Source organism: Crocuta crocuta, unplaced genomic scaffold, assembly GCF_008692635.1.
Source record: "Crocuta crocuta isolate KB4526 unplaced genomic scaffold, BGI_CrCroc_1.0 scaffold249, whole genome shotgun sequence".
Lineage (NCBI taxonomy): Eukaryota > Metazoa > Chordata > Mammalia > Carnivora > Hyaenidae > Crocuta > Crocuta crocuta.
Window position 1 is genome coordinate 2,446,303 of NW_027533262.1, and position 26,769 is coordinate 2,473,071.

The following is a 26,769-nucleotide window of genomic DNA, read 5'->3' on the forward strand; positions in this document are numbered from 1 at the left end:
TAACATCCTTGCTTCTTATCTAGTTCAAAGAAGGGGAGCTACATTTGCATGAAGAAGTATATCTTTATGTCAGTAGAGAAAAAGAGAATCCTTGGGTTGTGAAAATTAGCTGGTCTAGAAAACTAAGACACTACTACCTCTACCAACCTGTATTGGAAATTTCCTGCAAATACCATGCCCTGAAAACTCTAGCTTTTTAAAAACTACATAGAAAGAAAAAACTGCAATGGATCAATATAGATTTTATAAATAAGCAAGGAAATAAACAGCAGCACCCCACTGATGAAGAAGAAAAGTTTACAAGAAAAATATTGCCACCTAATAGGAAGAAAAAGGTTTAAGCATTTTGTCAAGAATTGAAATATAAAAAAGTAAATGCCCATGTGTAGGAGAAAAAACACACATAAATCATTAGACTTCAGAAAAGATATGTGAAAACAAAATATGAGAAGCTATGCTATATATACAGGAATCAAGCAAAAAACATAAAATTAAAAATGTGAATTTCCTTTTTAAAATTTTTTTAACATTTACTCATTTTTGAGAGAGAGAGAGAGAGAGAGAGAGAGAGAGTGAGAGTGGGGGAGGGTCAGAGAGAGAGGGAGACACAGAATCAGAAGCAGGCTCTAGGCTCTGAGCTGTCAGCACAGAGCCCGACGTGGGGCTCGAACCCACGAGTGGTGAGATCATGACCTGAGCTGAAGTCTGACTGAGCCACCCAGGAGCCCCTAAAAATACGGATTTCAATGGAGAATCAATTCTGTGGCAAATGTAGTGAGGACTATGGACATATATAGCAATGAGAAAAGCTTAAAAACTAAACATAAATTAAAAATAGCCCCCCATTTTTTTCAGAAAGAGACTTGCCGATTTAGATTGGAGACTTAGAGAGCTAGAAAGAATGTTTGTACAATTAAAATAAGAAAAACCCTGAGCAGACTGTAAATTAACGATTGTCTTGAATCCTTTAGAGAAGTAAGGTGCCAGGTCAAGTAATTAACCTGAAATATGGAGAGAGAGGTGCTTAAAGGGAAAAATGTGGTGCAACATTTGATTAACATGGTGGGAGGTGGATGGGGAGATAGAAGAAGACAGAGGAGGCTGACTCAGCCATATAAGCCAATAAGACCACGATCAGCCAGTTTTAAACAAGTCCTTAATTAGGCCTGAGAATGTCAAGTCCCTAGACAGCAGACATAAAGGGATCCACAACCTTATGCAGGATTTTTCTCCAAGAACCTCACTGGACATCCACAGAGAGAAAAGTTACCCTCCGGGGGGTTGGTGGGGAAGAATGGCAGCCACTTCACAATACCATCAACAACTATTTCTCTCATTTCTTGTACTGAACAGAACTTTTGGTTTCTGGGAAATGGTAACTAGAATAGAATGAACTGGTGGAAAATGATTGCCCCTGAGAAAAGGGAATGGCGGTCACTGTAGAAAATGTATTCAAGCCTGTCTGGCTTCTCTTTCTCACAAAACAGCCATCTCAGTCTGCAGGTGGAAGAGCAATAAAGGCTATATCCTAAGAGAATTAGTGGAGAGCTGTAGTTAGAGACAAGGAACTTGAAGGGGAGGGGAGGGGAAGGGAAGGGAGCTTCTTTGTGAAGGAGGACCAAGAATACAGTTAGGCCCAGAGCCACCCCTGCAAGAGAGCAGAAATACATGTGAGTCCAGACCCCAGGGACTCAGTCCCGGCCTGACACTGAGCCTTAATCAGAGTATCACTGAATGCTGCTTTCCCCCACTCCACATCACAACGCTGACAAACATCAGGTAAAGTTAAGTGGGAAAGATGCATCAGAGAATGATGTAAGGCATAGATAGATTCCTTCTGGCAAACTGTGCAAAGAAAAGAGGCAAAGACAAGTGGGAAGACCTGAAGGTAACTGGGGAGGAGACACTGAGAAACACTCTCTTGTTAATTAGCCCACAGCAGAAACACAAGCAGTCCCTAGAGGAATTAGAAGCCTCCGGTGTGAAGAAGGAAACCATAATAACAGCAAGCTTCACACTCAGCCCAAACCTAACAAGATTAACATAAAGCCCCACACTAAAGGCTCAGGAGAAGGAAAAGTGTGTTGTCCCCCCAAAATAAAAGCTCTTAAATTAATATTTCCTGCACCAAACAATATGTTTGGCTTTCAAAACAGCAACAAAAAATAAAGTATACAAAAAGGCAAGAGAAAACACACTTCAAACAAAGTATCTACCAGAATCAGACTTCCCTGCCCCCTTAAATGAAAAAATATGATGTAATTATCAGGCTTGGAATTTAAAATGACTCTAATTAATATGCTAAAGGCTCTAGTAGTAAAGGTAAACAATATGAAGGATCACAAAGGTAATGCTAGCTGAGAGATGAAGATCAAAAGAACAAGCGAAATAAAAATTGTGTAAATAAAAGATAAATAACATGTGATTTCATTCATATGTGGAATTTAAGAAACAAAACAGAAGTGCATAGGGGAAGTGAAGGAAAAGTCAGAGAGGGAGGCAAACCATCTGAGACTCTTAAATACAGAGAACAAACTGAGGGTTGCTGGAGGGGTGTTGGAATGGGTTAATGGGTGATGGGCATTAAGGAGGGCAATAGTGATGACTCATTAAATTCTACTCCTGAAACCATTATTACACTATATGTTAACTAACTTGGATTTAAATAAAACTAAAAAAAAATTAAAGAAGAAAGAAAAAATATAGTAACAGAGATCAGAGAATGTCTTTGAAGGTCTTATTTGTAGAATCTCAGAGAAGAATCAGTGGATATGAATATACATCAAAGGAATTACCCAAACTGCAACCCAGAAAGAAAAATAATAAAGAAAACAGAACAGAGCATGCATGAGCTGAGGTACAATATCAATGGGATCAATATAGGTGGAAATGTAATTGGAATCTCAGAAGGAGAAGAAAGATAAAATAGAACAGCAGAAATAATTTAATAAATATTTGTTGAGAATTTTCAAAAATTAGCAGTAGTAACCAGATCTCAGATACACGCCAAGCAGGATAAATGCTTCCACTACTCACTTTCCCTTCCACAAAAATATCGGGGCATAAAATATTTAAACTGTTGAAAACAGGAAAATATCTTGGAGGCAACAGGAGAATAGGGTTGACTAACAGAGGAACAAAGATAATAATTATAACATGTCTCATCAGAAAATACACAGGCAAAAAGAATCTTGAAAGTGATGAAAGAAAGAACAACAACCAAAAACTTTCCCAACCGGAATTCTGTACCAACTAAAAGTGCTCTTAAATGAAAAAGAAATTAAGAGTTTCTCAGACACACAGAAAGTGAGGAGATTCAGTTCTAGCAAAGCCAGGTTATAAGAAAATGTAAAGGATATTCTGCAAGCAGAGGAATATGATATAGGCATGATATAGTCATGATCTACACAAAAGAATGAAAGTGTTAAGATGAAACAAATAAGATGAATGATTTTTCTTGTTTTAATTGCTCTAAACGAGAACTAGGTGTGTAGACCAAACTTATAATGTGTTTATATAGCATATGTAAAAATGAAATGCAGGGCTCATGGAGAGTGAGAAATTGGTAATTTGTTGCTTGACAGTCCTATGCCATATTTGAAACTTTATATTATATGCCTGTGCACTAAGATATTTAAAAATGCATTTGTAACCACTAGGACAACCACTATTTTTTTTCAATTTTAAGTTAATAGAGAGATAAACTAGAATTATTTAAATGTCCAATTAAATCCAGAGAAGGCAAAGAAAATAAAAGAATAAAAGAGGAAGTAACCTATGGAAAACACATAAAATGGCCAGCAAAGAGATAGATTTCAATCCATTTTATATATTAATAATCACCTTAAATATGAATGATCTAAAAGTACAAGTGAAGAGAGTTTGTCAGATTCAACAAAAAAGCAAAACCCCAAATTTGCCATCTACAAGAACCTATTCTAAACATAATGACATATACAAGTTAAAAGTAAAGGGGGAGACAAAGGTGTAGTGTGCAAACTCTAACCAAAATAAAGCTAGAGAAACGATAACTTCTGACAAGGTAAGTTTCCGAACAAAAAATATTATCCTGGATAAAAAGAGGCATCACATAGTGATTAAAGGGTCAATTCTCCAAGGAGACATAACCATAACGACCATAAATATTTATGTGCTTAAAAACAGAGCTGCAATATACATGAGACAAAAGCTGACAAAACTAAAAGTAGAAATGGGCAAATTTACAATTCTGGGAAATGTAACAAGCTGTTCTCAGTAACAGAATCAGTAAGATAAAAATAACGTGATCTGCACTGTCAACCAGGTTGACCTAATTGATATTAGGAAACAGTCCACTCATCATCGAAATACAGACTGTTCTTGTGTGCACCTAGAACAAACACCAAGATGAGCATGTGCTGGTCCATAAAACAAATATTTACACATTTAAAATAATTGAAAATAAAACTATATAAAACAAACTAGAAACAGTAATAGGAAGATAGATTGAAACAAATGCCTAATAATTGAAAAATTCAATAGCATATTTGTATGTAAACCATGATTCACAGAGGAAGTTTCAAAGGAAATAATATAATTTGAACTAACTGAAATATATATGTGTGTTTATGTGTGTGTATATAATATGTATGTATATATGTAAATATATATACATATATATAGTGAAGTACAGCTAAAGCAATGCTTAGAGGAAAAATTATAGCAAGAAATGCTTATATTAGAAAACAAAAAAATATTAACAATAAGTAACCTGTGCTTTCCCTTAAGAAACTAGAGAAGGAAGAGCAAATTAAACCCAAAGTAGAGGAAAGAAAATAATAAAGATCAAGTAAAAATCAATAATATTGAGAGCATAAAAAACAATTCAGAAAAAAAAAAGTAGGTTTCAGAGCAAAAGATATTACCAGTGATATAGAATGACTTTTCATAATAGCAAAGAAATCAATTCCTCATGAGAATATAATAATCCTAAATGTGTTTCCATAATAGCATAACTTAAAAATAAATGGAGCAGAAGCTGATCTAAACCAAACATGAAAATAAACAAATCCACAATTACATCCAGAGATTTTAAGGTGCTTCTCTCAATAATTGATAAGAGAAGTAGAAAAAAAATCAGTAATGGTATAGAATATCTGAAAGACACAATTAACTTGATCCAAGTGAAATGTTAGGATAAGGCAGCAAATAGTAGCAGAACACACACCCATTTGAAATGCACACAAAATATTTCCTATAATAGACCATATTCTTGTTCATAAAAATAATCTCAACAAATTTTCTAGGAACCAAATCATACAAATTAGTTTCTATTTCTTTAATGACATTTCATGTGCTTATTTGTCATTTTTGTATATTCATTGGTAAAGTATGTGTTCAAAACATTTACTAGTTTAATTTAAAATATTGGATTTGATACCTTTTTATATTTTCTGTATAAAAGACTTTTATCAGATAGATACATTTCAAATATTTTCTCTTCTCTGTGGGTTATTTTTTACTCTATTCTAGGTTTTCCTTATTCTGTAACAGAACTAACCACACTGAGCATAATTAAAGGAATGTAGCTGCAAATAGTCCATCAATTTGCTTACCTGCACATATTCCCCAAGATCAAGGTATGCAATTTATTATTACTATTGTACAAAGGCAAGTAGTGTGCATAGGCAAGGTAACACAATATCACATAAAATATCACCGTCCCAATCACCCTCAGAACATCAGTTCCATTGGTCTTATGGAAAATGAAACAATGTGAAAGGCTTGAATGACTGCCTAAATTGACTAAATGAATGTTTTCACAAATGAGAGGCAGTACAGAAAGATTCCACTGGAAATGATTTTAGTATTTAGGAATGACAGGGAAACAATGCTGCAGCCACTCAACTTTATAACATTTCCATCCTCCAATTTTGTTTTCATCTCGCTTGAACAATTACCATTAAAGAGAGGTATCCATACTACTGAATTTGATTTAATGTATGTATTTCTAGGGAATTACCAGAGTACAGTATAACTTCTCCAAATTGTAAAATTTGAATATGACCATGTTGCTAAGTGCCAGCATCTTCCTGATCTTCCTAAGATTTGGCTGAAGAGAAAGCCCTAATGAAATAGATGCACTTATTTTCTAAGCCAGCAAATGCTACTGGGGGAGGAAGGGTGTGATTTAAAACAGGGAATAAATGGACAAGGGAAGAGATTGTAGTGAGAGAAAAGAGGGCACAAAATGTGGGTTATAACCAGCTGGGTAATGAAAGGAATTCAGTACCTTATTTCCAATGAGAGTGTCCCAGAGCAAGAAAATAATACTCTTAGCTATTTCTTTCAATCTCTTGCTGATAGACAGCTGGTGCTGATAGGAGGGGAAAAGGACTCCTAAAGATTTATGGGCTCTGTCTAAAGACTGAATCTGGATAATTTGGAGAAAAGATTTGATACAGAGTCCCCTGCTCATTGAACTGATAGGTAGAAAGTTAGACCTACTTTGGTTCAAAATTTCTGGGCTATATTTACTAATTTATTTCTTTTTCTGATAACCTGAGAGAGAGATTACCTTTGATTGGCACAGGGTGGAAATTGCTGAACATCCAGTCACCTACAGCTTGTGTGACTGTGAATCAAGATGACACATTGCTAAGACAGCTGTCTGTGTGCGAAGGGAGAAGATTGCTACCACATACCTGAAATATCATTTGATTTGCTCTTTCATGTACACTGAATATAAATTGGATGGAACACCCTAAAGGAAAGAAACATGAGAACCTGGTTAGTTTGAAGGCCATGGACACAGGGATGATATGGTTGCCTCATTCCACCAATGACTGTCCTTTAACACTTGTCAGAAGACTTACCATACACTTTGGTGTGGAATTAATGCCCAATTAATGCTTTCAAGGAGCACACAATATTTTGGCTCCTATTGTATACCTTTTATGTGTGCTGTGATTGCCAAATGGCATAAAAATATGAGGTAGTTTGAAAAGCACTAGCTCTACCAGGCGAGATGTAACTTAAGAATTTTATGAGTCAGTTTAAATTATTTAGATAAACCATTATCAGGTCAAAAAATACTTGCTAACGCTTACTGTGTTACTGTCTGGGAGATAATATCCTGAAAACTTGGTGTGCTGTTTTTACAAAGTATATGCTAGGCTTTGAAGTAGTGACTACTATATATGAGGCTCTTCTTGTAGCCAGAATACATAGATCTAGGAATCATGGTGTGGGAGTGGCCCTTATCACAAATAGGCTTAAAGTCCCAGTGAAATAATTTTTTATTCCTCTGTCTGAAACTTTGGTCTGGCTGCAAATCATGTTTCCACTGAAGGATAAAATATTTACACTGAATTGAAGGGTGAAATTTACTACTTCACTATTGGTGGCATATTATGCCAAAGAAACAGAATAGAAAAAGGGGTTGGTGTAATGGCTGTGGTGACTGATTCCAAGAATCAAGTGGGAAATTGGCTTTCAGCCTGCCACATAGTTAGGACAGGAAGTATTAGGTCTAGAATCAGAAAATCTGGATATCCTTAGATAGCTAGTCACCATTGTCCTCAGTTTTGTTACAGACCAGGTAATTATAAAAAGAGGCTGGAAATCTTGTAAAACTGGATATAGAAAATGAAAAAAAAAAGAGAAAGAAAGAAAGAAAGAAAGGAAGGAAGGAAGGAAGGAAGAAGGAATAGGATTGTATTTCCATCCCAGGATAATGAAGGTTAAGGGGGGGGAGGGGGGAAGACTTCCAATATTTAACTTTAAGTTTTGAGGCATAATTTGTCCATAGAACAAGAGCAATAATTTCGGTATCAGATAGTGTTAAAGGGTTTAGTTTTAGCATTAAATACAGATCTCCTATATCTTCCTTTGTATATGTTATTGGACATTTCTTTTTTTATTTTTTAATAGTTTTTATTTTATTATTACTATTTTTTTAAAGGTCTCACTTTTTTTTTTTTAATGTTTTTTATTTATTTCTAGGAGAGAGANACAGGGTTTAGGCCCTGAGCTGCCCGCACAGAACCTGATGCAGAGCTCGAACCCATGAACCACAAGATCATGACCTGAGCTGAAGTTGGATGCTTAACCTACTGAGCCACCCAGGCACCCCTGGACCTGTTTCTTAAATCTTTTTTTTTATGAACTATCTAATTTGTTTCATTGCTTGTATGGTTGTTATCAAGATTAAATAGGATAATGCAAGGATCTTGCCTCAGCATCTGACAGGTAAGTATTTGGAAAATAAAAGCTTTTATTTATATTACTACAACATATTATCAGATAAAAAATAATTTGGATATAGAATCTAAAATAGTACACGTGGAAGGGAAATTGATTAACAATTTTTTTTAAGCAACCAACATTCCCTACTTTATTTAATTACAGTTATGTATGTCTCCCCTTGCTGTGGTCTCCTGCTGGGAAAGGGGGATGGTAAGTTTTTCTGTTAACTTGCTTTGTGTTTCCACCCAGTCTTTCTCATCTTGCCCACTCAGGGTCAAAATAATAGCAACTTATTTCCGCTCATTAATTTTACAGAAGGGGAAGTTTGGCCCGAGGGAGAGATAAAGAACTTGGACTAAGGTCACTAGATAGAGTTGCAAAAATATTGAAAAGAGGTTATTAAAGAAAATTAGCACTTTAATGAAATTTGTAATCAGAAACTTATGGGCAGAAAATGAATATGCCAAGATCACAGGACCTACTTTAATCTGCAGCCACAAATTTCAAAATTTTGATAAATTTATATACATTTCCTCACAAACCAGTTTGGCATGCAAAAGTTAAAAATGAAATTATCTCCTCAACTTGAATCCATGAATAAAGAAAAGAGTCATTGGCTTGCTAGTTGACATTATTACTTCAAATCAAAGGGGCTCTAGGGCCCCTGGCTAGCTCAGTCAGTTAAAGTGTTTGAGTTCAGCCAGGTCATGATCTCCCAGTTTGTAGGTTCAAGCCCCACATTGGGCTCTGTGCTATCAGTGCATGAGCCTGGAGCCTGTTTTCGATTCTCTGTCTCTGTCTCTCTCTTCCCCTCTCCTGCTCACGCTCTGTCCTTGTGTCTCTTTCTCTCTCTCTCAAAAATGGATAAACATTAAAAATTTTTTTTTAATTCAATTAAGAGATTCTCAGGCAAATTTTATATGTGGAGTAGTCATAGTATTGATCAATGATTATTTTTAAATTATCTTTTTGTAAACTTAAAAAAAAGTATTTACTGTGTGTGTGTGTGTGTGTGTGTGTTTGGATTCTTTATGAGAATGGGATGGAAAACTGCATAAAAATTATTTTTAAAGAACACAATCATATAATCCTAATTAAAAATCCTGAATTAAAAAAGGGGATCCTATTTCTTTCTTGAGACAGCTTCTGACACTGATATTTATATTGAATCCCTATGTCCTTAATCCATAATCCTATGACTAATCCCTAGCTGACTAGAATAGTTTATCATGTTTAGAAACTAGTGGAAGAATTTAGGGGAGAAATGTAAGTAGAACTGAACAAGGGAAACAGTCCATGTATTAAAAAGGAATTCCAGACTCAGAAAAAAAAAATGCCACAACCTAATATCCTACTAGATTAATACTAGATTTAAACAATTAAAATTAATATAAAAAATGTGGCAATTACAGTCACACGATACATTGCTTTTTAGATAAAATAACCCTAAATATGGCATATACTTCACAAAACCTTGTTCAAGCTTAAAAAATAAAACTTTAAAAGATCAAGGCTCTTCAAAGCTCAAGACAGATTTTTGTTTGATTTTTCTTGCCTCAAGGACTGCTTTATCCAGGAAGATACTCAAGCTTCTTGGCAGATGAGTATTTGCTGGTGTCATTCCTTTAAAAAGAACATTGACTGCCTCAGCCTCTTCCCCTGGAAACAGCTTCAAAATAAGCTGTGAGCCCTAGATCTTAATTTAGTCTTTGTACTAGGAACTTTACTGGTGGTGGAGAGAGTCACAGGGTGATTTATTAAAGACCTAGAGTCTCTCTTGTTCTCTTATGAATTCTTTAGCCCTTCTGTTTGAGTTTGAAAGTTTAAGTATAATAGAACTCCTAATCTATGATTTTTAGTATTGGTTTCCTGAAATACACTCTACTTCTCATTACCAGTTGGGGTATTGATCCTTTAAAGGGCATGTCTACATGCCCTCTCTACTTGATTTAAAAAACCCAGCACTGTTGCTCCTCTCTTGAAGTCAGGCAAATCTTTGTTTAGGGAGGAGTCAACAAGAAACCTCTACTTGCTATGTTTTGAATACAATTTTTCCTGCATTTATGCTGACACTTCATTGAAAAACAATAGCATGCAACATGTACTTTTGAAAAGTCCTTTTCTCTAGTCTCCAAATGGAGATTCGTGAGGCCCCTATTACACATCGATAAAGTCCAAACTTAGCTCCCAATAGAAGCAATTTTTCTGTGATAATATGAGTAATGTATTCCTGGGAAGCTTCATTTTTAAAATTTTAATCACAATCTGAGTTTTTCTATTGGATTTTATTAAGAGGACACCCTCCCCCACCCAGCACTTCTTGAAGAAGGAGGTAGAAAGCAAACTGTTCTGAGTACTAAATTCAGCAAATCGAAGAATTCAAACAGTTAAAAAAATGTTTAGGATTTTTATTTTAAAGATTTCACATTAGAAATCTGTATATTTCTGCAGTCTCCTACAATAAGGCAGGAAATAAATAAATCTTAATCGAACATTAGAGTAATGGAAAAGAAGATAGAGTGGAGCGATATTTAGCAGGCAGCAAAAATGGAAGGACTTGGTAAGTTTGGATGAATATTATTTATAAAAAGGGGGGGGAGGAATAAATGGTGATGATGAGGTTTCTAAGTCCTAACTATTAAAGTGATACCATGCTGAGAGGTCACACTCATAGCACCAAGAAATGCAGGTTTAAAATAGAAACTATTGAGGGCAATTTACAACTAGGTAATAGTAGAACACATGCAGCCCTGCAAATAATCATTATCCTCCAGCTTAAGCAGGCTTGCACCATGACCTAATTTTGTCTTTATTTCTGGAATTTCAAATACTTGGTATTGGACACCTGAAGTGTTTCTCAAATTTCATTATTAAGTGTCCATTACTTCTCATATAGTTTTCTCCTTTTTCATGGAATGTTTTCAATTTTATCTTCCAAAATTTTATTACTTTAAAACATTAAAACATCTGCTGTAGTATGTTTAATTCAAACAACTCCTGTTTTATTCTCTGAGTACTTTTCTCCACAGCAATATATCTTTCTCATCTCTCTAAGGAAATTGTCTTTGGTCATCCAAGCTTATTTTTCCTGAAGGTTTGTCTCAGAATCTGGTTTTTATGAATTTTCCTTAAATATTTAGGGAGTCATGGCTATCCACTCATGTTTAAGAGGGAGGCACTAAGAAGTTGAACAGAAACTTGGTGTATTTTGGCAAGGCTTATCAAGTAAAGCCTTCAAATCATTAATCTGGCAGCATCTTCAGAGATATAATTCAGGCTGGTTATAATATTTGGATAAAAATATTCCCATTCCCTGCCAAAAAGATATAAGCCTGGCTGCCAATAAGGAAGGTCTCAAAATGATTCACTAAGGTGCTATCTGTGTGTCATAGTGCCGATTGTTCCTTTACTATAACATAGAATCTCCATTATCATTCCACCAATCTCCATTATGAGGGTGAAATGGACTTTTTCCTTGTAAAAACCAAGTTCCTTCCCTAAATAATAAATGTTTCTTTCAATGATAATGAATCCAAAACTCTTTTTTCCTTCAGAAATGAATCCTGTCCCATGGTATACGATTGTTCTATATCTGTTATTATTAAATCAGAATGTACTGCCTCAAAAAAACCCTAAATGTTAGGTTTTCAACATATTTTAAACTTTTCACTCCTGCATTCCTGAAGTTAGATGTTCCTGTAGAGTTCCATACAGATACTCTGGATCACCCTCTTCAAGGACCAAATTTTCAGTTTTCTGCTGCTTTAAAGGAAGACTGTGAAGATCTATCCATTTTTTGAAAAGAACTCAGCAAGTCAACAGATCCTTTTGCTGACAAGCTAACTCTGCCCACATATGTAGAGCTACCCATTTCTGAGGTTTTTATGGCTGCTGAAGTGAAAACCATGATACTTTTGGGTTTCTTCTGCTATGACTCAAATACTCTTTCTCAAACTTGCTAAACCAGTTTTCACCAGTTTTCCATGCACCTCAACATCCAAAATTGTGTTTCTAAAGATTCCTCTTTTACTGTTTTTTACTAAAGGATGTATTATTTATTTATGTGAACATTTACTGTCAATTTAGTAAACTTTTAGGGGGAAACGGGCAAATACATATGTTTAATTTGACATATTTAACAAGAACTTAAACTAATTTTTATTGGATTTTAAACCTCAACTATTTTTAAAAAATTTTTTAAATGTTTTATTTATTTCTGAGAGAGAGAGAGAGCGAGCCTGAGCAGGGGAGAGTCAGAGAGATAGGGAGACACAGAATCTGAAGCAGGTTCCAGGCTCTGAGCTAGCTGTCAGCACAGAGCCTGACACGGGGCTCGAACCCACAAACTGTGAGATCATGCCCTGAGCTGAAGTTGGATGCTTAACTGACTGAGCCACCCAGGCATCCTTATACCTCAACTTTTAAAAGTGATGTATATAGGTCAGCACCAGGACAGTGTGACTTCTGCCTATTTTTTCTCCCCTTTGATTTATAATTAATCGGGAATCCATAAACAAAGAGCAAAAGTGCCTGTGTACAGCATATCAGGACACCTGAGACATCTCTCCATATGTGTACCTCTTGCCAATAGAGGAGGCAGAGTGAGGGAGGTTGCGGTGGAGGCCCACTGCAGAGGTGGTGAGGGCAGAGAAGGCAGTGGCCAACCAGGCAGTGAGCCAGCATGACTTTAATGGTAGTGGAGGTGGAGGGAAAAGACAATGAGGGCCTGCCAAGACCCATGTGCTGCAGGTGGAGGGGGCAGTTGCTTTCTCTGAAAATAGACTGTAGGCAGGGAAAGGAAAGGGAAGTAGGCAGACAAAGAGAACTGAAGGATGGCGTCTCCTGCTGTCTACCTCAGGAGATGAGAGGATTGCCTAAAGACCTCTGGGATCTTCCCACTTGAGGAGCCCGCTACCTGGATGTGGCACACTCAAAACTTCAAGTGCTAAGTGTATGCCTTCTTCTACTCAGCAGCCAATCTTTCGTTTTTATTATTATTTTTTTAATGCCAACCTTAGCAGTGAGTCTGCTCTGTTAAGAGAAACCAAAAACTTTTACTATAGGACCACATTCTGGAGATGTCAACTTCTGGATTTCAAGCTATACTACAAAGCCAAGGTAATAAAAATAGTATGGTACCAACACACACACACACACACACACATTGGCCAGTGGAACAGAGTAGAGAGTATGGAATTAAATCCAAGCATATATGATAAAATAATATTTGGCAATGGAGCCAAGAATACTCAATTGGGAAAGGATAGTCTCTTCAATAAATGGTAACTGAGAAAACTGAAGAAACATCCAGATAAAATGAAATTGGGACACCTGGGTGACTCAGTTGGCTTAGCCTTTGATTCTTGATTTTGGCTCAGGTCATGATCTCATAGTCTGTCAGATCTAGCCCTAATTCAGGCTCCAAACTGACAGCACAGAGACTACTTGGGATTCTCTCTTTCATCCTCTCCCTCTGCCCCTCCCCCACCTACACTTTTTCTCTCTCTCAAAATAAGTAATCTTAACAAAAAAACTAACAGTGAAATTGGACTGCTATCTCATGACATTAACAAAAATCAACTCAAAATGGATTAAAGACTTAAAAATAAGACCTGATACCATAAAATTCTTAGAAGAAAACATAAGATGTTCCTCAGTATTGGCTTTGAAAATAATTTGGGGGGCATAATGTCAAAAGCACAAACATCAACAACAACAAAAATCAGCAAATGGGACTACATCAAACTCAAAAGTTTCTGCACAGTAAAAGAAACAAACAAATTAAAAGATAGCCTACAGAATGGGAAAAAATTTGCAAACCATGTGTCAAATAAGGAATTATTATACAAAATATATAAAGAACTCAGTCAACTTAGTAACAAAAATTTTCAAAATAGCAGAAAAACTGAACGAAAACATGCTCAGCATCACTAATGATCAGGAAAATCAAAATCAAAACCACAATGAGATATCATCTCATATAATGTTATGCTAAATGAGGTAAGCAGACAGAGAAAGTACTATATGATATCACTTAAATGTGGAATCTAAAAAACTTAAACCTTTTTTAAAAAGAGAGTAAAATGGTGTTAACCAGGTGATAGGTGAGGGGATAAGAGAGATGGTTTTTAAAGGTAGAAACTTGTAACAAGTAGTAAATAAGCCACAGAGATCTAACGCACATTTTAATGAATATAGACTATGATATTATACCATAATTATGTAATGTGATAAACATCAGCACTCATATTACAATATATAAATATACTAAGGTAATACACACCTTATATTTGTATAATATCACATGTCAGATTTATTTAATAAAAAACATATAATGACAAAGCATGTTTAGACAGGCTATGTGTTCTTTACCTGGTGAAGCCAGTAGATCATCTCCCTAGAGACATGATAAATTTCAAAAATTGCAAGTGTGTAGTTAGGCAGAAGTGAATTAAAAAATCATTAATAGTACATGATATTTGTATGACACTGAAAGGAATGGTTTCATATTTGTTTTCCTTATCAGTAAATTGGGTTTATTCCTAACAAACTTAAATATGTTTAGTAACTTTAAATAAGCCACTTTTGACCTATCAAAACAATTTCTTGGTATTGGATCAGAAAAAATACAATTCATTTATGTAAATCAAATACTTAAAGCCATCAGTCAATAATGGCATGCTGCAATCATACATCTCACAATGCCATTCTCTTGAATAAATCAATACCTTAAAGCATATTGAAAGCAATTCCCTGAATATATTTCTACAATTAAAGATATCTTCATCATAGGGGTTAGAAATTATCAAAACACCTTAACTAAAATTTTCCTTCTCTTTAAGGTAATTTAAAGAAAATTATCAAAGTTAATTTTTAAATATGTATCCATGACATACTGAAAGTTGCACTAATATTTGAGTTAAGATTTAAAAACTAATATTTATAAATGCATGTTTTTACCAGGATGGAATATTTTCTCTTTTTTCATGAATGTATTTTTTAAGTAGAATCACTCTTTTGTTTTACTTTTGAAAATAATACATGAATATCATATTGCCATGTAGTTTTATTCTATGTAATTGAGATTATATTTAAGCTATATATTCAAATAAACTCCATTTATACTGCTCTCCTATCAAATCATTGTTGATCAAAGGCAATACATGTGTGTAATATTTAGAAAAGATAGCATCTCTCACATCTATCAATATACAGATAATTCATTCACTTAAGGTATGCCAGACCATCTTCAAATCCCAAGTACATAAAAATGGGCTAAAAAGAAATCATTACAATTATGTAATTAATATTTATTTGCAAAGATCTCTTTAAAAAATTTCATAATATCAATCTAATTTTAAATATAGTCAGTGTAGGTTTCTGAGTGCTTGTTAGAAAATGCAAGTACATTAGAAAAATAAAACTAAAAAGTGATTCACAAACATTTAAGAACAGTTATTTGTATTAATTGTTATTGAAATCTCTGCTCAAATGGGTGCTATGTAACTAAACTCTCTTAATTTTTCTCATATTTCCCTGAGGTGTTTTCTTTTTTCTTTCCTGGTATCTTTTTATTCCATCTCTTAATTGTGGATAACTGGTCAAAAGCAATTAAAAATACATATTCATTATTTCCCAAATTCCATAGGATTTTTTTTCATTTAACAGAACATAAGATGCCTTCTGTGATCTTTAATTTTTTTTGTTTATTAATTTTTTGAGAGGGAGAAACAGAGTGAGAGCTGGGGAGGGGAAGAGAGGGAGGCACAGAATTTGAAGCACGTTCCAGTCTCTGAGCTATCAGTACAGAGCTCGATGGGGGCCTCAAATTCACAAACCACGAGATCAGGACCTGAGCCGAAGTCGGATGCTTAAGCAACTGAGCCACCCAGGCGCCCTTGCCTGTGATTTTACCTTTGCTTAGCATTCTAAGCTTATTTCTTTATTCACATTCATCTCCAGCACTTACACTGTTTATTGGGTTCCCTACCCAATTGCTGGGTTTATCACAGTCAGGTTTTTCACCTTTCTGGCATTGCTCAAATGGTTTCCTTTCCCCAAAATGGTTTCTAGTTTATCCAACTAACTCTACCCTGACGTAACTTTAACACAAAATTTTCTTCTTCTCAAAACCAAGCTTTAGTACCATCTTCAGCTAATTCATATCACCACACTTTTACATGTTAAATCATTGCAAGTGTTTTATCTTTATCTGTTTTTATGTACTTTTATATTGTTAGAACAAGCTTGTTGCACCCATTAGCATTGTCATTAACTGAAAAGAGCAGAATATCCAACTAAACTTCATGAAGGAAGAGATTTAAATGTTTCATGTGATATTTCTACAAGTTGGAGATTCAAAGTTGGTTTCAGGGAATTATTCAGATCACCACCAACGTTTTCACCTCAATTTGCTTACTGCTCTTGATATTTTAGTGTTAAAATGCATTGCCTCAGGTTTCCAGTATTTACTGAATAAATGTAGAACTATTATATGAACAATTTAGTTTAACTTTGTAGACAAGCTTCAATGGACCACAAAATTATAGTACATTTAATTGGCCATAATTACAGTTAAATGAGTGTACTGAAATACTGTATTTGATATTTGAATTTAGACTAGTAAAGTCTGAAAATGAGAAAGATATCTTTTTCTTCCTTATAACATTCTCTATGATTGGGTACACAGTCATATCTAATTTAGGTCAATTTTGTCAATATTTCCTGCTCTATATATTAACTCTTGAAGCTAGAAGAGCTTTCACAAAACTGCACAATTATATTATGAGTGAACTGAAAAACAAAACAAATGAAGAAAAACCCCACACTGTTTATTTGACAGCTTATCAAAAATAAGAACTTATGATCTGACTTCTAGGGTTTAAATGTAGTAAATACCCAATTTATTCATGGCTTATAATAAAAAATGTATTAACGGGGAAGGGGGCAAGATGGCGGAGAAGTAAGGAGCTCCGTACTTGCACTCGCACCCATACATCACACAGAAAAGATCTGAAGCCATTGGANTAACGAACAGGCTGTTGATAAAAAGAAGTTATTATCCACTAGAAACATTTTTTCATGTTTACTAAGTTTTATGGTAAACAATACAATATTTATTGTGGTTAATTTATAATATTTTGCTAATATTGCTTTATCTTTTTTAATTAAAAAAAAAGTTTTATGTCTTTCATTTTTATTTTGAGAGACAGAAACAGAGAGCGAGTGGGAGAGGGGCAGAGAGAAAAGGAGACACAGAATCTGAAGCAGGCTCCAGGCTCTGAGCTGTCAGCACAGAGCCTGACACAGGGTTCGAACCCACTGACCATGAGATCATGATCTGAGCTGAAGTCAGACGCCCAACCGGCTGAGCCACCCAGGTGCCCCATATTTCGTTAATATTGCTTCAGAACATGACTAACATATTCAATAGTGAGATGGACCTGGGCCTACTTATTTACACTTGTAATTTACCCATACCACAATGACTGACTCTCTCAGTCACTCTTGCTTTGTGGGAGCCTCCTCTTCCATTCTCAACATCTTTGGCTTGCCTTGTGGTCTGGCATTTCAGGCTCTCTTAAGACTCCATATTGAAGCTGGCTATTATGTGGCATTCTCAGGAGTTTAGGGGGAAAAAAAGAAAGGCCAGAATATTTATTCCCATGGCTTCTTCATCTCTAAACCCTAGTTTTGCAATTGTGCTTTCTTAGTTTAACACTATGGTTTCTCTGGGTAAACCATATTCCCATGGGTATAGCAACCAGCACATACTTCTCTATGGCTCCCTTCCCTGATTACATTAGGCCTGGATGTGTTAAAGCCTTTCCAATGTTGCTAGTCCCTAACATGATTCCATAACCACCTCCATTCTTTTCTAATAGCTCATTTATTAATTTCTTTTTAATCACATTTCTGAATGTGTCATTTCTTTTATTTCTTGGCACCTTGAGTAATATGTTCTGCTCTACTTTTTAATTTTTCTTGCACTTATTACCTTCTCAAATACTATACAGTTTACACATTTAACATGTATAGTACTTATTGCCTGTTTCTGCCTACTGCAATATAAGTGGAACATGAGCAGGGGAGTATGCCATGTCCTAGAATAGGATCTAGTATATCAATAGATATTTCAAAATATTTGCCGAACACATCATTTGAAAATTGCATTCAGACTTCCAATTTGATACACTAAGAACGTATCTTCTTTTATTGCTAATTTGATGGATTTTAACCCCTTTATTGTTAAACTGATGGGATAGATTTTCTCTTATATCAGAAGCAACATTATCTATTTTTCAGCCAATAGCGACAGCTCCAGCAGACCAGGGTGAGTTCACTAAGATTATGAAAGTTGTATTGAAAAGGACAACATAGATTTGGGGCTTCCAGCTGGGGCGCATTCCCACGTTGGTCTCTGTGATACTTTGAAAAGGAAAAGGATTTCCTTCCCTTTTAACTACAGTACTCTAGGTCCTTCATGTTTCACATTACAAATATATCTCTAATTTCTATCTCCACTACCAGCTACCCCAGCCGCTTTAATAGGAGAAAACTGAATTAATGTACCAATTGAATCAGAATTTCACATAGAAAAAACAAAGTCAATACTTGGGAAAAATACTTTGATTAATTGCTTGGCTTAGTAATGATGTCACTATATAATATATTGAAGGTGAAAGAGGGCACAACTGTAAACCAGAACTCCACTCAGCAAAGTAAGACATATGATGGAGGTAGTTAGAAGAAACCGAGGTGCCAAATGCTAATTGTGTCAAAAGTTCAAAAGAGTAGAGTAATGGCTATGTAGAATTCAATGTTTATGGTCATATTATGGACAGAGCAGAGAAGAAACACACATTTGAAGGGAAAAGAGAGAGGTAAAGAAAAAAAGTGGCTTAATAATGTGGATTTTTGTTTATAATCTTTATCTGGCATATCTTTTATAAGTTGATTGCCAAAATCCATTAGTAATAAAACTTTATCTTAACTGACATAATGCTAAAAATTTTTCTGACTAGAATACTGAGTTCTAATCTTAATTATAGAATATTTATGAGTTTCCATGCCTGGACTATGTTTGCAATGTAATAAAATATGCAATATATCTAACTTATTATCTCTCTAAATCATGACCCCCCCTCCCAGGGAATTCCTAAACACATATGGCCCCAGGACTCAGATTTGAGATTTTAGACCTATATTTTTATATTATAGCTCCTTCTCTACATCACTAATTGTGATGGTGATTTTATATGTCAACTTAGCTAGGTTATGGTGCTCAGATGTTTGAAACACCAGTCTAGATGTGGCTATGGAGGCATTTTAAACAAATGATTAATATTTAAGTCAATAATAGACTGAGTAAAGAGATTACCCACCATGGGGCACCTGGCTGACTCTTATGGTGGAGCATGTGACTGTTAATCTCAGGGTCGTGAGTTCAAGCCCCTCACGTTGGGCATGGAGCCTACTAAAAATACAAAACGATATTACCTTCCATATGTGGGTGAGTTTTATTCAATTGGTTGGAGGCCTTACCAAAAAAAACAAGAATGAAATTCTCTGGAGATTCTCCCTCTAAATTGCCTTAGACTCAAGGCTGAAGCATCAGTTCTTTTCTGGATCCATGCTCCCAGCTTGACCTGCAGAATTAAGACTTACCAGCCTTCACAACTGTGTTGAGCCAATTCCTTGAAATCTTTATTTATATCTTTATCTATCAATATAGCTCTATAATTGATTCTATTTTCTCTACACTAACTAAAACACTAACTTTAAAAATATTACTTACAAGTACACTTCAAACCTGGTTTCTTTGTATTTCTCGATTCCCTCTATTGTGCTTCCTGTTTTATATGCTATGGCCAGGTTGTTTTCTTTCCACTTGCTAAATATACTGTACTCAGTCCATGCAACAGGTTTTCTCACAAGCTCCTATCTCTCTGAAGATCATACTGCATCTTCCTGAATCCTGTTTCTGCTTTATCCAGAATACATATTTTAGCCTAGTGGAAGTGTTCTCAGTGAGGTCTCCCAATCCTCTATGACTAAGAATGGTTACTCTGTTGAAGGCTCCCATGGATTTTCTTTCTAATAGAATTTATTTATCAGAGCTGTTTTAGGTTCACAGCAAAATTGAGCAGAAGGTGCTCAGATTTCCCATATACCTTCTGGCCCCATACATGGATAGTTTGTCCTCTTATCGACATCTCCTACCAAAGTGGTACATTTGTTACAACTGATGAAATTCCATTGACATATCACCCTAAGTTCAGAGTTTACAAGAAAGTTTACTTTTGGTGTTATACATTCTGTGGATTTGGACACATTTATGACATATACCCACCATTTTACTATCATACAGAATAGTTTCACTGCCCTAAAAATCTTCACATTTAATTCTTAATATTTCCTTTATCTCTATTTATCAGAGTTTATCATTTGAAGACGTTCTTACCAATTATGGGAGATTATTACTTGAATAAGTCTACTTAAAGTAAATCCTTTGGCATAGGTCAAAGTTACATTGTAACTATAAAGCAAAAAAACAGAATTAAATGAGATTAAAACCATTTCAGTGAATGTAAATGCTTAATATAATATTTCTTCAAATTGAGATTACATACTGAGTAAATGAACAAATAAACAAATGAGTGAGTAAAAGTGAGTTAAGTTGATTTTCTGGATAATTTTTCAAACCAAATAATATAATTACAAAATGAATCATCTTTACAGAAGGCTCTCACAACATGATCATAAAAGTATCATTTATTTCAAAGTATCTGAAGCTTTATTACTTTTTCCAAAGACCACTCTTAATGTATTCATAAGATAATGATTTTCCTTAGAAGTATATGTACTATCAACATCTTTGTCCATTTTCTCTTTTTCAGTTGATCACTAGTCTGTCTCTGCCAGATTTCTAGGTGTCAAAGTCTTTAAATAGTTTTATGCAAAATATCTACAACTGGTATGACATGGAGGATGTAGCATCTGAGCAGATACTGAGCCAGTACATTTCAGCTGATTATCAGCTCTGGATTTGCTATGAGAATATTTTCAAAAACACTGCAATTAACTTTATGACATGTTTCTTCAGCTGAAAGATAAACTATATCAGGCTGTAATTGATTTGCATTTTTGTCAGTTAACAGGATACTGATTTTTAAAACTTTCCCTAGAGAGACTACAAAAAGGTACTAATATTAAAGAAGACCTGTGTTTGAACAGAAACTAGCTTTTATGGTGGTCAGTTTATCAGTTAATATTTTTGTGTCATGGTGAATTTTGCTTCCCCCACTTAAACTTATTGGAAATAAATCCCAATAATGAAAATGGAATTATGGTTGGCTACCACCTTAACATCCTCTTTGTCATGTTAAAAAGTACTTCAGAGTCATCCAGAATAAACATCAGGGAATTGAATTTATAAAAGTTGGAATAAAATAATTGGCAAACAATGTGAATAACGTGTTAGAAGACTAGTAACTTGGAAAAAATAAGAAAGTGTTCTGATGTTTAGCATATGTATTTAGAAGCTAATTTTATAATATGATTACTGGGAGGGCTTTTAATTCCATTAATTTTTTTGTGAACATGATGATGCCCAATAAACATTTATTAACATTTAGATATGTTTCAATTGCTGAATATGGTAATGTTCAAAGAGTAAAATGTTTTAATAGAAGAACTAAAGGAAGACATAAATTATATTATTCTAAGCTAGATTTGATTAGTAATTATAATTTTAAAAATGTGGAAATACATGAATTAGAAGCTAACACTATTCACCTGTTGATTTTTGCATGTAGCCCTCATTATGTTTCTTCAGGTGAGAACACTTGTGAATTCATTGTTCTGCATCATTCATTTTTAATATTAGTTACCAATTATATCTTTTCAGCCTATGTCCTTTCTTACATTCAAACATTTTGACATCCTCCAGTTATTCCTTAGGAGAAGGTTGTAACACTAGAAAAGGAAAAACAGGAGCTGCTTTCAACTTTTGAATGTTGAGCGATTACTTTTGAAGTTATGATTGGAGTTCATTCTGAACATGAGCAGAAGCTATAAGCAAACACTTGATAAATAAAAATACTGCTTCTTCTGCTGACTATCCTATCTCCCTTACTAAACAATACTGGTTCTTCGGTATGTTGGAGTATGGAGGGAGAAGTTTCACAAGAGTTAAAGTGAATAATTTCAAGGATAGTTTTAGAAAAGAACTGGTGCTGTGTACACTGCAGACTAAGCTCTAAGGTAGAAAGAAATAGTAAATATTTGGGAATTCTGAATGCACAGAGAATGTGTATCTCTTATCTAAGAGTCCAGTACTTTGTGTGACTATGGTGTAAAAAAAACACTATATCTAGGAAAAGAGTAGTGAATCTATGAAAAGAGTAGCAATTAGAATTGTAGGGTATTCATTTGCTATCACTGCTCTATAATAACCATAAGCAATGGCCACAAACATAGTGGTTTAAAATAACACAAATTTATTATCTTTTACTTCTGGAAATTAGAAGTCTGAAATAGGTTTCATGGGTTTAAAGTCAAGGTGTTGACAAGGCCGTCTTGTTCTGTGAGAGGCTCTGATGGAGAACCCATTTTCTTGTCTTTTCCAGCTTCTGGAGGCCACCTTCATTACCTGCCCTACTGACCCCTTCCATTGTCAAAGCCATCAATGGTCTGATGAGTCTTTCCCACATTGCATCACTCTGATTCTGAGTCTCTTGCTTCTTTCTTTCATTTATAAGGATCTTCAAGACTACATTGGGACAATCCTAATTTTAATAACAATGCCTTATTTCAGAACTTGTACAAAAATTTACCCTCCAGTGGGCTTCCTATATTCAGACTGTTTTATTAATGGGGCATTTATTTATTTTGTTCTAAAAGATTTCTTTGGTTTTAGTTTTAGATATGTCTTTGATGTATCTCGCATTAATTTTTCAGTTTATTCTGTTAAGAGTTATGGTTAGCTTTTCCATACATTTAATCAGTTGTTCCAGAAAACAAAAACAAAAATTGGAGTTATTCCTTACTGTATGAAATTGTTGTGAGGGACACTGGTCAAAAATGAATTTACTATTTCTGCTTAGGCCTATTACTGGACTCTCTATTTAGTGTCACTGATCAATCTGTCTTTTCTCATATCAATTTTATAATGAATTTTGAAGCCCTTTGGTGTGAATTTCCATTTTTCCCCTCAAAAAACTTTTTTAATGTTTATTTATTTTTGAAAGAGAGACAGTGTGAGCTGGGGGGGAGGGGCAGAGAGAGAGGGAGACACAGAATCCAAAGCAGGCTCCAAGCTCTGAGCTGTCAGCACAGAGCCTGACGTGGGTCCCAAACCCAAAGACCATGAGATCATGACCTGAGCCGAAGTCGGACGCCTGACAAGAATGTTAGTAAATAGTTAGGAATTCTGAGACGCCCAGGTGTCCCAAACAAGATTACATTGTCTCTTCTAGGTCCTTTACATTGCTATATAAGATTTAGAATAATTTTTTTTGTATTTCTACAAAGAAATATATTACTATTTTGATTGAAATGCTTTTGAATCAAATGGGAAATATTGAATCTCTCTTTTGTGTAATATGTTCTTCTAAAATAAGCCCTATAAATTGGTGTATTGCTTCATAGTTGTAGCCCATTGTTCACATGAAAACCTTGTATGCAGTGGCTCATTTTTCTTCAACTGGATGTAAAATTGTCTATTTATGTTGGTTTTTGAAGTGTTTGATTATGAAAATTCTTTGTATCTATCTTGCTTGGGATTTGCTAGACTTCTGCAGGTTGTTTTTTTTTTTTTTTTCAAAGATTTGGAAAATTATCAGCCATTATTTCTTTACATACCTTTCTTCCACATCATGTCTCTCTTCTTGTGGAGCTCTAATTGCATGATTCCTAGACTACTTGCTATTGTCCTCCAGCCACTGAGGTTCTGTTTAAATCTCCCACTCTCTGTTTTTCAGTTAGGATACATTTTGTTGATCTATCTTTAACTCACTGAGCCCTTTTTTCTGATATATCTTATTTATTCTTAAACCAGTCTGTACAAGGTTTTTGTTTGTTTCTGCTTTACAGTTTGGTTAAGTTATAACTGATGTATAATGAATTGTTCATATTTTAAAACTACAGCTTAATGAGATTTTACATGAGGATAAAATCGCATAATCATTGCCACAATCAAGATAAACATTTCCTTCTTCCATCCAAGTTTCTTCATGCCATTTTGTAATCCATCTTTCTCTCCACTCTCACCCCCTGAAACCACTGATCATCTTTATGTCATTATAAATTAGTTTGCATTTTCTAGACTTTTGTACAAATGGAATGGTGTGGTATGCATTCTTTATTTTTTGGTTTCTTTCACTAAACATAATGATTCTGAGAATGATATAAGCTGTTGTATGTATCAATTGATTCCTTTTTTATTATTGAGGATTATTGCTTCCTCAGCAATAGATACTGAAATAGCAGGATTTGTTTATTCATTCACCTGTTAATAGACATTAAAACTGTTTCTAGTCTGTGGCTATTTCAAATAAAATATCTATGAATATTTGTGTGCAAGTCTCTGTGTATAAATGCATTTTCATTACTCCTGGGTATATATCTAGAAGTGGAATCACTGGATAATATGTAGGTTTGTGATTAACTTTTCTTTTCTTAAACTTTTTGTAATGTTTATTTATTTTTGAGAGGGTGAGAGAGAGACAGAGCATGAGTGGGCATAGAGAAAGGGAGACACAGAATCCAAAGCAGACTCCAGTCTCCAAGCTGTCAGCATGGAGCCCAATGAAGGGCTCAAACTCATGAACTGTGAGATCATGACCTGAGCCGAAGTTGGACACTTAACCTACCAAGCCACCCAGGTGCTCCTGTGATTAATTTTTCCAAAAAAAATGTTTAAACCACTTTCCATAGTAGTGCACCAATGAACTTCTCTATAGTACATGAATTTTCAATTATTTCAAAACCTTGCTGACACTGAAGCTTTATATTTTAATTTTAGCTATTATACTTTTCTTCTTGCCTTTCTACTTGGTTTCTTGCTATAATGTTCATTTTTTGCAAAGTTTTTCTTTACACTTCAGCCTACTTATAATAGTTATCCTAAGGGATTTATCTGGCATGTAACATCTGGTTCTTTGTTATTATTTTATTGTGTGATTGATATTGTTAACAATTGCAAGGGGTTTGGTATTCTTATTTGATAAGTACTTACACTGCAGGCTTATCTTCTTTTTTTAAAGTTTTTTTAATGTTTATTTATTTTTGAGAGACAGAGAGACAGAGCATGAGCAGGGGAGGGGGCAGAAAGAGAGGGAGACACAGAATCCAAAGCAGGCTCTAGGCTCCAAACTGTCAGCCCAGAGTCCCCCAGACCCCAATGTAGGGGTCGAACTCATGAGTTCATGACCTGAGCTGAAGTCGGATGCTTAACCGACTGGCCACCTAGGTGCCCCTGCAGGGTTATATTCTTGACGCCATTAGGCGTAGATTACCTGTCAAGGCTAGAATATTTTTGTCCTTTGTGGTAGACCATGACACAATTTAGTAAATAACTCACAAGGTTTGACCTTCTGAGATATATCAACTGAATGACTAAATTGTTCAATGAAGTCTCTCAAATCTGACTAGACTTCAACTCCAACATCTTTCAGACATACCCAGCCTATGGCATCTCTGTTCAACTTGTAGCCCCAAAGAAACCACTCTCTTCTGGGCTCCTTGAGTTTTTGTCCTGTTAATTTTCTTCCTAATCCTTGGTGCAGACATGCAGGACCCGCTGTGCAGACTTATGGAGTCATGTTATTTCACAGATGTCTCCTCTCCAGTGTCCTGATGAACCACTTCAAGAACTCCAGTTTGGATCTGAGATTCCACCTTCCAGCTCTGTTGTCCAGAAAGTGCCCATGTTTTGAATGAAGTGAATGTAGATTTCTTTTTTCTTTCAAGGATCACTTTTCTGAGATGCTTGTATACAAATGTCTGAAAAAAGTTGCTTCACATATTTTATCTTGTGTTAAACTTGTGTTAGGAGAACACGCTCAATACCAGTTACTTCATTATGACAGACAACAGAAATCCCTCTGCCATTATTATCCTTCAAAGATTTCTCTACCAACTTATTTCCATATTTTCTCCTTGAAACTCTTATTGCATATTTTATAGATGTTTATATGGTACTTCTATGTCCTAAATGGACATCTATATTATACATAATATATGTGTATAATTATATGTATCTATGTAACATATATTCTATATTAATATACACATGTATATACTACAAATATTTTTGTGTTTAAAATACATATATATACACAAATACATACAAACATATGTATTTATATATATATTCAATGTTTTATATCCCTATATTGGATTGTAAGTGAGTTCATCAATTCTGTTTTCAAATCTTTGATTCCATCTTCATCTGAGTGGAATCTACCACTTAACCTACTTATTAAATGTAGGTTTCTGTTTTCTTTTTATATTTCAATAAATATATCTTCCATTTCTATA

The 26,769-nt window shown here is 34.8% G+C and overlaps 1 long non-coding RNA gene across 1 annotated transcript in view; it reads right to left on the minus strand.

Annotated features, from left to right (window-relative positions):
- LOC144217830 (uncharacterized) overlaps positions 1-26,769 on the minus strand; it is an 86,735-nt gene that overhangs the window by 50,029 nt on the left and 9,937 nt on the right. The window contains exon 2 of the long non-coding RNA XR_013330967.1: positions 6,684-6,742. This is a non-coding gene — a long non-coding RNA (uncharacterized LOC144217830). The remainder of the gene's footprint in view (positions 1-6,683; positions 6,743-26,769) is intronic.